The following is a 14,837-nucleotide window of genomic DNA, read 5'->3' as shown; positions in this document are numbered from 1 at the left end:
TACTCATGGCTTCTTATGTCACCCAGGTGACAAACTCAAGGTTCTCTGCCCTAACTAGTGCTCTGTCTTCGAATGAGGATTTAGAAATGAGATGGTATCTTATGGTACTTCCCAGAAACTGAGAAGGTGATTCCTCTAATAAATGGACAATGAGTCATTGTGTAATTCAGGTGGTTTCTAATTCTTTGCTTTCAACAAAGTCTAAGGAGAGCCTAAAGTTGTTAGCTGATGATTAAAAATAACATTTGATGAGATTACTATGACACTTTTGGCATGCAATTCAGAAGTTCAAAGAATTGAATGATTTGATTATAACAAAACTCTTTCCATCCTATTTATGAGAACAGTGTTTCTCCAGGTCTTACATCTATAATATGCAAAAATAGGAATAGAATTAAGACTAAATCCTACCTCTTTCTAACAATAAATAACATCCATCAATAGGTTTTGAAAGAGATGTAGCTAAATAAAATTTTACTGATTATATTTAATTATAAGAATTTATAATATGTTGTTTTGATCAAATTTTCACTAATAATGATAAGAATAAACAAAACTTTCAAAACATTGTAAATGGTAGAAGGTTTCCAAACATAAAAATATATTGCATTAAATAAAATTCTGGGAATGGGGAGTAAAATGGAAATAAACTTCGAGGAGAAAAAGGAATGCAAAATTGCATTATTTTTTTGTGAATGATAGTGAATTTCTAATGTGTTACTTAAATTCTTTTGGAAACTTAAGAGTCATGTGGTAATTTCATTTTAAAATGTCAATATTTATTTTTACTACAAGGAAATGACATCCTTTAAAATTAGATTTCTAAGGGAAATTTTTAGATGACAATGTTTAAATATGAGCACAGTTTCACAGTTTTTCAAAACTCTTTTAGGATAGAAGACAAGCAAAAAATATACAAAGACCAGCACCTTGCTGGCATCTAGTGAAAACCCCTTTGTTTTATAGATGTGGCAGGTGAGGATCAGAGATTGTATCCTTGAACCAGACCTCAAGCCTACATTCAGTTCCTGGCTCTGTACTTCCAGTCCATCTCCTGCCCCAGAAAATGGGACATGGTTCCATGCGAAAGTCCATGCAGAGGAGAGCACATACCTTGAAGTAAGAGGTCTTCTCTACAAAATGGATCTGGGTCCTGTGGTAGCCTGTCACGAACGGTCTCGCCCACTGGCAGGCTCGCTTGCTAAGGCAGCCATTTTGGATGATGGATTGCTTTGTTCTAACATCTCTCTCAGCAAGTTGGATTGTCATTTATCTAACCATTTCCCTTACCAAACTAGAAACACCTGGAGGCAAGAAAACATTCATTCAACTTTATATACCCCACTCCCAACCAGATGGGTAGTACACAGTGGTCCTTAATAAGCTGTTGTTGAAATGATTTCATATTAATTCCATTTATTAGTAATATAGCAGCACTGTAGTGTAGCAGAGGGAACACTAGCTATGTGTCCTAGAGCAAGTCATTTAATCTCTCCGAATCTCAGTTTCTTCAGATGTAAAGTAACTCCTGTCTTGTATGTTTCTTGAGAGGATTAGAAGAGGGATGTGCCTGGGTCTAGAATAATGCCTGTGACATAACAGCTCTATCTAATAATTTTGCAGAATACTTTATAGTTTATGAAGCACCTTTGTAGGGAAGTGGACTTAGCCCAGTGGTTAGGGTGTCTCTCTACCACATGGGAGGTCCCTGGTTCAAACCCTGGGCCTCCTTGACCCATGTGGAGCTTTGCCCATGCACAGTGCTGATGCACACAAGGAGTGCCATGCCATGCAGGGGTGTCCCCCGCATAGCGGAGCCCCACGCGCAAGGAGTGCGCCCTGTAAGGAGAGCCGCCCAGCATGAAAGAAAGTGCAGCCTGCCCAAGAATGGCGCTGCACACACGGAGAGCTGACACAGCAAGATGATGCAACAAAAAGAAACAGATTCCTGTGCCACTGACAACAACAGATGCAGACAAAGAAGAACACAAAGTGAATAGACACAGAGAACAGACAACTTGGGTGGGGTGGGGTGGGGTGGGGATGGGGAGAGAGAAATAAAAATAAATCTTTTTTTTTAAAAAAAGAAATGAAGCACCTTTGCATATCCCATCCCACTGATTCAAGGCCTGAACTTTCCAGAAACTTCTAGCACCAAGCCTGATGATGTTAACACTATTCCAGGTGACCCAAGTAAAATCCAAAAAATCAGAATAGAATTGAGACTAAAGCCTATCCCATTCTAACAATAAATAACATTCATCAATAGATTTTGGAAGAGATGTATATCCAACGTTTTAGTTGTTTATTTTATGGTAAACTTGGACTTCAGTAGGTCATACTTTGTTTTATCTAATGAAGTAATAAATTGAATTGATCTGGTCCAATTCAAAAGTAATCAAGAGGCCAGTTTGAGAAATATGCCTGGTAAGAAGAGAAAAATATTAAGTATTTTAATAATGGTTCTCTTGTCAAATTAATGAATTATTGCAAAATAAATAATTATTTTTCTGAATATTTGTAGCCAAAGCTTTGTGGATAAGTTCAGTTTTAGACACTAGGTGGCGCCATAAGAACGTATCCTGACAGCCCACCTGCTCTTCTCCAAAATTTACAGCTTAAAGACTTAAGGATTGTCTGAGGGTGAAATCTTGCTTCTTCTGTGCGGAAAGAGTCTATAAGAGCCGTTTTCTTTCAAAGGGCCTGATTTTCTACTGTGACGAGTACACAGAACAAGGATCGCAGAACAAACTACAGCTGGCAGCCACCATGCCAGACTTGACTTAAGTCTTGGAACTGCCCTGTGCGATCCATTGTCTAAGAGAAAGTCTATTTTCTGCCCCGTGTGCATCTCACCAGATTGCTGGGAAGACCAGATGATGTCATGTGTGAGAACTGGCAAGTGCTATGATTAAAAACCAAGATGCCCATCATCTGAAGCACCCTTCCCGGGAGGCCCCAGCCTTACACCAGCTTTAGGCTGTTGTGCTTCCCTGGCCTGCTCTTTGTCAGTTTAAGATCTCGAACACTTAGGAAAGATTTTGGCATCAGTTCTGGTAATTTCAGCATTCACTGGGACAAAATGACTGAAACGCACATTTCTCTTTTTTTCTTCTTTATTTTAAAAGGAGCTTTAGATACATAAATGCTACATTGAAAATATAAGGGATTCCCATATACCCCACCCCAACTAGTCCATAGTTGCTTTCCCCCCTTATGTTTGTTCGTTCTTCAATCTTGAGGATTTGAGGATGGCAATGCCCCTCTGCTTCTGGCTGACAGGGGCCTTAGATCCCGTAGGGCAGATAGTTGAAACTGTCTTGCTTGCAGTTATAGATACTCTCTGTTTTGGGGGGATGGGTGTTGTCCATCATCATCCTTTTGTTAGTTGTCTGGGATGAGTCGGATGACCTGGAAAATAGGTGTTGGCTGCAATTCTGCTGAGATTCAGGGCTCAACTGGCGTATAAACAGCCAGAAGATTTAAGTCTCTGGGACATACATTAAATGTGGATAGTGCTAATTATAAATTCAAATAAATGGGGCAGAAGAACCATGTGTAGAAAAATTATAAATGAGTCTAACTCTAATACCTTGGGGAGATGTTATCATATATCCCAAAGTAAGACCCACTGATGAGGTGCTGATGTCCTGGGATTATCTGCCCTGCCTATCTAGGTATCTCTGGAGCCCTCAGGAGCACCCCTGCTTGAGGCATTGTTTAGTGTGGCAGTCAGTGAGATCCTCCTGAGATGTGCATAAGCATAACTTCTGGAATGCCCTCCTGACTTATTTTGATATTTCTCAGCCATAGAAACTCATTTGTATTTGATTTTTCCCCCCTTTGGTCTAGGTCTTTTTCCAAAAGCATTGCTAGTTGGCACTTGGTAATAATCCCTCAGCATCAGGGAGGCTCATCCCCGGGAGTCATGTCCAACATTGGGAGGACAGTAGTGAGTTTATATGCTGACTCTGGCTTAGAGAGAGACCACATTTGAGCAACAAGGAGGATTTCAGAAAGTAACTCTTAGACAATATATATTACTAGGCTGAGTTTCAATTTCACAAGAATAAGGTTCATAAGCACAAGCATCAATATCAAGGGCCTGGCATGTCAGTCTGTCCTCCTTTGTGAGGCACATACTCTAGAGATCCTTGCCACTCTCTGAGAGAACGTAGCAGCCATCCCCGTTGGTTATTCCTTCAGATATTCTTAGAAATGCACATTTCTTTTTTTTACATTTTATTTTATTTTATTGTCTTTATTCATTTTTTAATATTACATTAAAAAAATATGAGGTCCCCATATACCCCCCACCCCCCTCACCCCACTCCTCCCCCCCCATAGCAACATTCTCCTCCATCATCATGAGACATTCATTGCATTTGGTGAATACATCTCTGAGCATCTTTGCACCTCATGGTCAATGGTCCACATCATAGCCCACACTCTCCCACGTTCCATCCAGTGGGCCATGGGAGGACATACAATGTCCAGTAATTGTCCCTGCAGCACCACCCAGGACAGCTCCAAGTCCCGAAAATGCCTCCACATCTCATCTCTTCCTCCCATTCCCCACACCCAGCAGCCACCATGGCCACTTTCTCCATACCAATGCCACATATTCTTCGATTACTAATCACAATAGTTCATGAATAGAATATCAGTAAGTCCACTCTAATCCATATTCTATTCCTCCATCCTGTGGACCTTGGATTGGTTGTGTCCACTATACATCTATATTAAGAGGGGGCTTAGATTCCACATGGATGCTGGATGCAATCCTCCTGCTTTCAGTTGTAGGCACTCTTGGCTCCATGGTGTGGTGGATGACCTTCTTTAACTCAATGTTAGCTGAGTGGGGTAAGTCCAATAAACCAGAGTGTGGGAGTTGAAGTCTGCTGAGTCTCAGGGCCTGGCTATCATTGGTCAGTCCAGAGATTCAGATCCCCTGGGTATATATTAAACCCCAGCACCAACTACAATTCTGGCAAAGTAACAGGAAAGGCTTGTGAAAAAAGATCACATCTGAGTCCAGCTCCATCACACAGAAACACAAACTCCAAGGAAGGGCCAACTGACATGGCACTGAACCCCATCTGCCATGACCGTAGGACCTGTGGGTATCTGTAGCCCTTAGAAGAACCAATACCTGGGGTTGTATCTACTTTATCTGTCTCTGGGACTCTGCTGAGGTGTGCATAAGGGCGACAACCTCTGATAACCTCCGGGCTCTTTTTTGGAGACTCATAGCCATATAATCTCATTTGTCCTTTCCATTTCCCCCTTTGATTCAGGTCAAAAAGCATTTTTAACTCCTGTTATTATATGTAGACTGAGATATTCTGCTGGTCCGAGTTGAACCTTTTATTCAAGGTCCTTTTCTAGTCACATCGTCAGCTGGTACTTGGTAGTAATCCCTTGGCACCAGGGAGGCTCATCCCTGGGAGTCATGTCCCACATTGGGGGGAAGGCAACGCATTTACATGCTGAGTTTGGCTTCGAGACTGGCCACATTTGAGCAACATGGAGGCTCTCAGGAGGTAACTCTTAGGCACAGTGCAGCTCTAGGCCTTGTTCTTATTGCAGGTGCACAGGCTTACAAGCATAGTCATTAGTATCAAGGGCTCATTGTTGGACCTTCATTCTTTTTTGGTCTTTGCCGTTGTACTTGGGGGATTGTTACTGTTCCTTTAGGAACTGTGATAGAGCTCCCCTGGCTAGGAACTCAGAACTCCCTCAGTTCTTGTTTTTCATTGTTTCCACTATGAAAATATCCAAACATTTTTATGTACCCTGGATATATGCCCTGTAGAACTCCCTGCCAACCATGTGTCCCCTGTCAATAACATCCCACACCAGTATTCCTCCCCTGCCACTGTTGAACCTCTCTGTGATCCAAAACTTCCTGAAAAGTGAAGCCCAATATATTGCCAGGTTCCCTTAATAGTAAAATGGAATATAGCGATGAGTTTAAAGGTTAGATATAGAATACATATTAATTTGGAAAAAGTCTACATCCTATCTTTTCTTTTTTCTAATTATTAAGCTTATCTTCACAAGACCACAGTACTTAATATATAAGAAATGCACATTTCTTAATGTTGTCTACACCGATGGTTTTCAACTCCTCTTCAGCAACTCAGTCCAGCAGCTATACCTTAGACCTTGTTATCATCCAGAAGTGGGCTCCCTGAAAACTACCATCTTCATATTCCACTCTCTGACAAAAGCCACCTCCCCTTTCACCTCTGCTCCTTGCTCAATTTCATTGTGACTTCCAGCTCCTTCACTCCTTCATTTTCTCCATGTTTATCAGCCCCTCTACTCCATACATGTACTTCACCTTCTTGCCCTATGCTGTCCACAGTAAGCAGTTACTCTCTTAGCAAGTTCTAAGCTCCCCCACTCCCCTGGTCTGCAGTGCCACCAGCCGTCAGGCCTTCCACCCTGGACCTGTCCAGTCACTTGTTTGGCACAGTGCTGAACACTGTGTTGGGGGAGCCTAGGCAAAAACCTGAACTGCTACTCTGACAATAAACAGCTGTGACCTGGAGCAAGCTATTAGTCTCTGTAAGCATCAGTCATGGGTATTTTAAGGGAGTGAATGAATGTTTAGATACAAATTCTCATAGAATTTAGAGAGGCAACAGGTTGTTCCTTCCAGTTATTCTATGATCACAGTATTAATGGCAGTCCTTTTTAAAACAGAGCATTTTACTTGATTTGGGAGGTGAAAGCTCAGGACAGTGATTATGAGGAAGAAGAGAATTGAGTCAAGGAAAGAAGTAACACATAGTAATGCATTACTATGCTGTCTACCATTCTATAGAAAATATCAAAACAACACACAGAGGAAGCGGCTGTGCCTCAGCAGAGAGAGCGTCCACCTGCCATATAGGAGGACAAAAAGGGTTCAATACCCAGGGCCTCCTGGCTCGAGTGGTGAGCTGGCCCACGTGCAGTGCTGATGCGCACAAGGAGTGCCAACCCACGCAGGGATGCCCTTGCATAAGGGTGCCCCCCACACAAGGAGTGGCCCCTGTGCAAGGAGAGCCACCCCGTGCAAAACCACAGCCCGCCCAGGAGTGGTGCCACACACATGGAGAGCTGATGCAGCAAGATGACGCAGCAAAAATAGACACAGATCCCCAGTCCTGCCTGATGAGAATACAAGCGGACACAGAAGAACACACAGCAAATGGAGACAGAGAGCAGACAATGGAGGGGGGGAGAAATAAATAAAAATAAATAATTCTTTAAAAAAAAAATAGGAACACACAGCTGGCCGTTCATCCAGGCATGCTGCTTGGCACGTGGACTTCCCATGAGCTTCCCCAATAGGGGGGTGAGGAATGCGCCTCAGTTGTCCATGGGAGGGAGACTCGACCTGCCCACCTTCCTTCCATCTCTTCTTTCCTACTGGTTAAGGCTCACCACATGGAAAGCTAACTCACCACATTTCTGGGTGGTGTCATCAAGCCCCTCAGTGGCCCTCAGGAAGCCAGGTTCCACTCCATCTGGCATCCAGTCCCTCAAACGGGGCATGGTGCAGCACAGATGGGGTCAGCAGGATGGACATGCCTGCTGTCAGGTCTGGGCATGCAACTCAGACCTGGGCCTGCCTGACAAGCCAGCAAAGGTGGTGGAGATGGCCTGGGCTGGGGAGCGAGCTGTGCTTCAGAAAGGAAGCAGCTGGCGCAGCCAGAAGGTGTCTGATTCAGTAGTTTTTGGACATTTGTAGAAGGTTAAGAACTACTTTTGCCCTAAGACAGATGTGGCTATCCTAAAGTGGCAGCATTTCCTAAAGAGGGTGTAGTCCATGAAGGACATTAGGAAAGTGTATTTAAATAGCCATATAAGGAATAATATCATTTTAAATAAAATGTTAAGAAAATATTTAATAACTGAATAAACAAACCTTGAAAGGGTACTTATTGTGCGTCTTAGTCTATTATAAATGTTATGTTTGATGTTCACTCTTAGTGCTACTTAATGTGCAGCATGATTCAGATTTCAAGTTTGCTTTAGAAAACAGTGCTATAGTTTCTTTTTTCTCTTTGTTTGGTTTTTGTCTTTTCTTCTCATTTTCTCCTCTAGAAGTCACCTGGATTCGATCCTGGAGAGCTCTGATGGGGAGAGAGGTTCCCTGTCACTTGCTCCACCTCAGTTCCTGGTTTCTGCTGTCTCACTTTGACTTTCCTGGTCTCGCTTTGACTTTTCCTTCCATCTCTCTTTTGTTGCATCATCATCTCGCTGCTTGGCTCGCCTGGCTCATGGACGCTGGCTCACCACGTGGGCACGCCTTTACCAGGAGGCCCCGGGGATCGAACCCAGGTCCTCCCATATGGTAGACGGAAGCCCAGTCACTTTAGCCACATCCTTTTCCCTTTGTTTGTATAATTGAAACCTATCAAATCACTGTGAAAAGAGTGAGAATTCAAGTTACATTCATAATAGCAGTGAAATTGGGAGAGCATGTATCTCCTCCAGGTAATTTTTAACTAATAAGAGTGACACTGGGGAATGCCTTGAGAAAGGAGGTGGCATAGGTTATACTTATTTCCAGGCCATTCTGCCCTTGTTATTTTAAAGAAAGAAGATGCTGGCATTCCATAACAAGGGACCTTGTGACTACCTGACTACAGCCTTAAATACTGAACTGTGGACTCTTCGTTTCCATGGATCTCTCTTGAGATTACTTATTCCTGTTGTATTCATTGTTACTTTTGAGATTTATGCATGAACTGCCGTGTGTGTGTGTGTGTGTGTGTGTGTGTGTGTTCTGTTTAGGGAGCTGAGTCATTATTTTTAGTGAGTTGCAGAAGAGGAGAAATGCTCAGCAGACTATGTTAAAACTGTCCAGAGGATTGACAACTTATACATGGATTTTCGCCTCTGAAATACACTGGAGTCATTTGGAGAGTGGACATGGAAAGCTGGTCAAGTGTGCATTAGACAAAGCTGTGGGAATAGCTTTTCCAGTGGCCTTAAGAGCTTGAAAGAATTACCCACAAATACTGTGAAATAGAGGCAGATAAAGAAGACAGTTCTGAAGGCCAGAACTCCTAATCTGTCACACCAAATCGTCAGTCATGCTGCCCTCTGAGAGCCACCCGTGATGTATCAAGTTCTCTTGACTAGAAAGCCGTGCTTTTACTGATACCTAGCACCCATGCCCTCCAAGTGTTCACCTGCAGCCCCATCCTCTCTCCATATGACACATTCCCATGGCACCTCAAAATCATCATGCCTCAAACTGAATCTGCCCCTCGTCTCCCAAACCTGCCTTTCCGTCTCTATTTCCTAGGTTGATGATATTGTAATCCACTTGTTCTCTTAAATTAGCTGTTTCATTTATCCCTTCAAAAATATTTTTGTGGTAGGCCCTGGAGATGCAACAGTAAACACAGCAAAATCTCTGCCTCATGTATCTTATAGTCTAATAGTGAAATGAACACAGACAAGTGTATGTTGTGTGTGGTAGGGACAAGTTCTATGAAAGAAAAAAACAAAGCAGAGTAAAGGGGTAGCAAGTGACAGAGACATAGATTATAGACAAAGCCACAGACATTTCAGAATTATGCTAAATTCACCTCCAAAGTCTAACTGGTCACTAAGCCCTTAACTGGTTTCCTTGCCTCTAGTATCAGGCCTCTCTCTCTTTCCATCTTCCTTGCTTCCATTTGAGTTGTTCTCTAAAAATTCAAATGATTGTGTCAGGCCTGTTGCTTTCCACTGACTTTATTATGAAGTGACATTCCAGGCTCTTCACAATTTGGCCCAGCCTACCTTTTGCTATACTGTACTACTATATTCTTTCATATACTTTAACTATAAAATAGTTACTGCTCTAACTTATATGCTCTCCAGTTGCCTGGGGAGAGAGTAAATTTCTCCATCTTCAATGGTCCCAAATGTGATGATGTAAAATACTACTTTGCTAGGATTTGTTTTCCTTTAGTCAACCATTACCATGTGATCGCCTCTTGGTAAGGCCTGTATCATCTGTCTTTATGCTTCCACATTCAGCACAGTCACAAGCACCCAGTAGGAAATAAGTAAATATTTGCTTGATTTATTTGAAGTTAATAACATTAAATTTCATTTAAGTTCTCTAGACAGGAGAGTCCCTTACTATTACCTAATTAGGCAATGCTTTCTCGCTATTGTCCAGGAGATATCCCAGCACAATGAGCTTACCTGGACTACGTGGTGATAGGAAATTATATTCCCCAATTGTCATAATAGCTTCCAGTAAATCTTTCCCAAATTTAGCTTTACGAACTCTAGGTGAACTTTATTAGTTCTCTGACCTTCTCTGAAATTTTTAGTACATGTGAGGGGGGAGGGGCTGACAGAGCACATGCCTCTGTAATGTCCTTATCTTTTTTTTTTAAAGATCTATTTTTTATTTTTCTCCTCTTCTCTGCCCTCACCCCACCCCCAGTTGTCTGCTCTCTGTGTCCATTCGCTGTGTATTCTTCTGTGTCTGCTTATATTCTTGTCAGCAATGCTGGGAATCTGTGTCTCTTTCTGTTGCATCCTCCTGCTGCATCAGCTCTCCATGTATGCAGTGCCACTCCTGGGCAGGCTGCACTTTTTTCGTGCTGGGCACCTCTACATGCAGGACTCACTCCTTGAACATGGGGCTCCCCTATGTGGGGGATACCCCTGCGTGGCATGGCACTCCTTGCATGCATCAGCACTGTGCATGGGCCAGCTCACCACACAGGTCAGGAGGCCCTGGATTTGAACCCTGGACCTCCCATGTGGTAGGCAGACACTCTATCCCCTGTAATGCCCTTATCTTTATGAGATTATGTAGGGCACGGGAATGACCAAAGTGGTGACTTGATTGAGGGGACTCTTCAAACCTACCTTTTTGTACCCCAAGTTATGTCACAGTTTTTGGTGTGGGCTAAAAGTTAACCATACAATGATCAAAAGGAAAAAAATTTTTGCTTTAGTGTAATTCTGGTGATGCCACCAGAGAAAAGTTCAAACTTAGTCTTATTTAAACACTATGTACCATCCTTAAGAAATGGAAGGGTGAAGTAGTCTTGAAATCACAATGACTTCATAATCAGAATACAGACTTCTGACTTGTATTATGTATTTATTTTTAAAAAATAAATTGTACAAATGAATTCTTTGAATAAAATATAGAAAGTACTTCAGATGAGCCTAACTATTATGACTTTAAGATACTGGGGTCAAAGGGTGAAAGACATTTAAAGCTTTATAAATGGGAAATTTTAAAATATTTGAAGATAAAATGTTTCAAAAGCTATTATATCTCTTTCATTTCTGTCCCATATAGCCAGCATTTGAAAAAAAGAAATTTTAGGTTGACGACGGAGGCCAATGGCGGCGGCTCCACGGAGAAGGCGCCGGCGGTGGAGGGAGGTGGCGCCCGGGGCAGAGCCCGAGGCGGTCCGCGAAGTAGTGCTCAGTCGCATCCGGGAGGCCGAGAATGACCTGCTTATCTCTGATTTCTGGAGTTCAGCACTAGATTTACTAAATTCAGTACTAATATAATGAAAAAGGAGGGACAGGAGAACTCACTTCTATATGAGAAGATTTGAACAGAGGATGTTTCCTTAGGCTCTTGAAAATCACAACCTACCTCTTCTTTGGACTTATTAAAGTCTTTCTATTCCCAGCACACACAAAAATAATTTAATTATAACATAACCTTTATGAACAAATTAAACTTTAAAGTTTGAGTGATTTCTTAATTATATTTGTAGCAATTTTGTTTTTGGCAGGAGAAAGAATATTTCCTGAACTTAAAAGCACATAATGATGGAGAACAGCCAAAACAAGAAATACATTTTCAGCTCAGGGCTATGAGATCTGAAAGATAATTTTTCAACTCAAAATACGTACTGGACAAAATATTGTATTTGGAACTTTGCAAACAAATATAGCTAAGCTTGGTCAACTTGCCAGATCTCTTATTCCTCTTCTTTTTTCCTCTAAAGGGAAATAATGCTTGCAGAAGGTAATATTCCAATTAAAAATAGTTTAAGCTCTCTCTGACTGTGGAAAGGGAATAAATTGTCTTGCCAAATAACAAAATTTGAAAGCAGGACCATAATACTTATTAGGATAAAAATGGTCCTATGTTTCCATTTATTTTTTCCTAGCTATCATTTTCAAGCAGAGTTTGATTTGTTGAGAAGAGAATAAGCTGAGTACATGTGAAAAAATAGAGCCTTTGAGGCATACCTCTTCTCCCACAGAACAAAGACATCCCATACTCTGCTTCATCCAGTTTCAAAAACAAGTGTTTTAGCAAAGAACCACTGAGGGTTTTTCTTTCAACTGACATTAACCAACAGTTATGTTGTAAAATGAGTTCCCTGTTTCATAATGAGCTACTCAGAGCATAAATATTAGAATTCCATTTCATTCTGTTAACAAACCCTTGGATAATTGCTGAGAGAAAGATTGGAAAGAATCAGAGAAGGACCACAGTGTTGACAAATGGTCCTTCACACCATCAAAAAAAGTGAAAAGATAACTCAAAGAATGGGAGAAAATATTTACGAATCCTATATCTGACTTGTATTAGAACATGGAAAGAACTCTTATTACTCAAAAATGAAAAGATGAATGTCCCAATTTTTAAAATGGGCAAATGATTTGAATAGACATTTCTGTAAAGAAGATATGTAAATGACCAATAAGCCCATGAAAAGATGCTCATTAGGGAAATGCAAATCAAAACTACATTTAGATACCACTTCACACCCACTAGGATGGTTAAAATCAAGAAGACAGCTAATAAATGTTGGTGAGGGTGTGGAAAAATTGAAACCTTCATACATTGCTGGAGGGAACACAAATGGCACAGTTGCTTTGACAAAGAATTTGGCAGTTCCTCAAAATATTGAATGAAGTGTTACCATACAACCCTGCAATTATAATTCTAGGTATTTACCTAAGAGAATTGAGTGCATATGTGCATGCAAAAACTTGCACATAAATGTTCATAGCAGCATAATTCATAGTAGACAAAATTGGAAAGAACTCAGATGTCCATCAACTGATGAATGCATGAATAAAATGTGGTATATCCAGATGGTGGAATATTATTTGGTAATAAAAAGGAATGAAATACTGATACCTATTACAACAAGGATGACTCTTGAAAACATTTTGCTAAGTGAAAGATAGCAGTTACAAAGGCCACTTATTGCATGCTTCTATTTGTAAAATATTCAGAACAGAGAAATCTATAAAGACAGAAAGTAAATTAGTAGTTATCAGAGGCTGGAGGAAAAGGTGAGTGAGAGTGGCTGCCTATGGGTATACAGTTTCTTTTTTAAAAAAATTTACTGAAGCATAGCATGCACATATAAACATACATAAACAAGTGTATCATAATATTTGTGAACTTACAAAACAAGCATACATAACATCATACAGGGACAGCAGACCATCCTATATATTTTTATGAGAGAAGTTGTTAAGCTTACAAAACAATCATGCACATGTGCAGGATTCCCACACAACACCTCTCTATCAACACACCATACTGTGGTGGAAACTTTTGTTACAGATTATGAGATAATATCATCAGACTATTACTAGGCCTATCATACATTTAGCACACTTTTTTTTGGTGGTAAAATGTTCTAAAATTAGATAGCAGTGACAGTTGCATAATTTTGTGAATATACCAAAACCCACTGAATTGTACACTTTAAAATGGTATCTTTTATGGTATGTAAATTATAACTCAATAAAGTTATTTAAAAATAGTTCTTCAAATGCTTAGAAAGTTAAAAAAAAAAAAATTAACAAAAAAGTTTACCACTAGTTTTGTCATTGATAATAGAAACCCAGACGAAAATATGTACAAAAAATTGGTGCAGGCCATCTTCTGACCAACCATTCCTAAAGCTTGCCAGCGTCAGCACCGCGGACAGTTCCCTCCAGTTCTCTCAAAGGTAGCATATGAATTGGCTACCCAGGTCTGGCCAAAGTTTCCTAAAAGTGATATTTCTATTACACTTTTCTTCATTTTAGCACTGCTATGTGCTGCAGCAGTGTTCATGTTGCTTTTATATATACATTTTGTGAGTACTTGACTAGGGCATAAAAGATCTGCTCCCTTATTTCATTAATCCATTCATTTCACAATATATATTGATTGTTATGTACCAGGCACTCACTAAACACAAGATCTTAGACAAGTCACTTGTCTCTATTAACTTCATTCCTCAAGTATACTTAAAACTTGTGAATAATTATACATGCTTGGTAAACTAAGATAATATTTTTGAAGTAACCCATAAAATGTATATTCATGAAAGTTATTTTAATCACTGAATTCTTGAACAAGGCAACCCATGCATCATCAAGAGACTTGCATTATTCTGGAAATATGAAATATTCTATGAAACTAGAAGCACTCGTGTGTTTCAGTCTTAAGACTAATTCCAGTTGAAAACTTTGTAGCAAGAATGACCTCCTTGAGCATGAATTTACTTGACAAAACCCTGGATCTGGCCTGGAAATAGGCATGTTTCTAAGGACAAGCAAAGGATTAAAAGCTAAGCATCTAATCTTTCACTTTACTAAATTCAGTCCAATGATGGACTTTAGCACATAATTGCAGATACATATATATCTCCCCTACATATACTTCTATGTGATTCACTGTAAAATGGGTTAATTCTAACCCCAAGTAACAGTTACAAAGGAATTCTATAAGATTTAGCACTTTGAAACAAATTATATTAAAAAGTCTCCAAATTTTGAACTGCAAAATTGTATCTGATTACCTAAACTCTCTGATTTTCATTTTTCATCAGTATGATTGG

At 40.4% G+C, this 14,837-nt stretch overlaps 1 long non-coding RNA gene across 6 annotated transcripts in view; it reads left to right on the top strand.

Annotated features, from left to right (window-relative positions):
• Positions 1-13,772, top strand: part of LOC131280405 (uncharacterized) — an 86,109-nt gene extending 72,337 nt beyond the window's left edge. For 5 of the 6 annotated variants that reach the window (XR_009187958.2, XR_009187960.2, XR_009187962.2 and 2 more), the window contains one exon: positions 11,324-13,772. This is a non-coding gene — a long non-coding RNA (uncharacterized lncRNA). Of the gene's footprint in view, positions 1-8,100; positions 11,294-11,323 lie in introns of those variants that run through there. The other variant, XR_009187964.2, reaches the window with a different exon arrangement.
• Positions 13,773-14,837: the final 1,065 nt, after the last annotated feature.

Source organism: Dasypus novemcinctus, chromosome 2 (genome assembly GCF_030445035.2).
Source record: "Dasypus novemcinctus isolate mDasNov1 chromosome 2, mDasNov1.1.hap2, whole genome shotgun sequence".
In the NCBI taxonomy this organism is placed as follows: Eukaryota; Metazoa; Chordata; class Mammalia; order Cingulata; family Dasypodidae; genus Dasypus; species Dasypus novemcinctus.
This window is presented reverse-complemented; position numbering and strand designations above follow the sequence as displayed.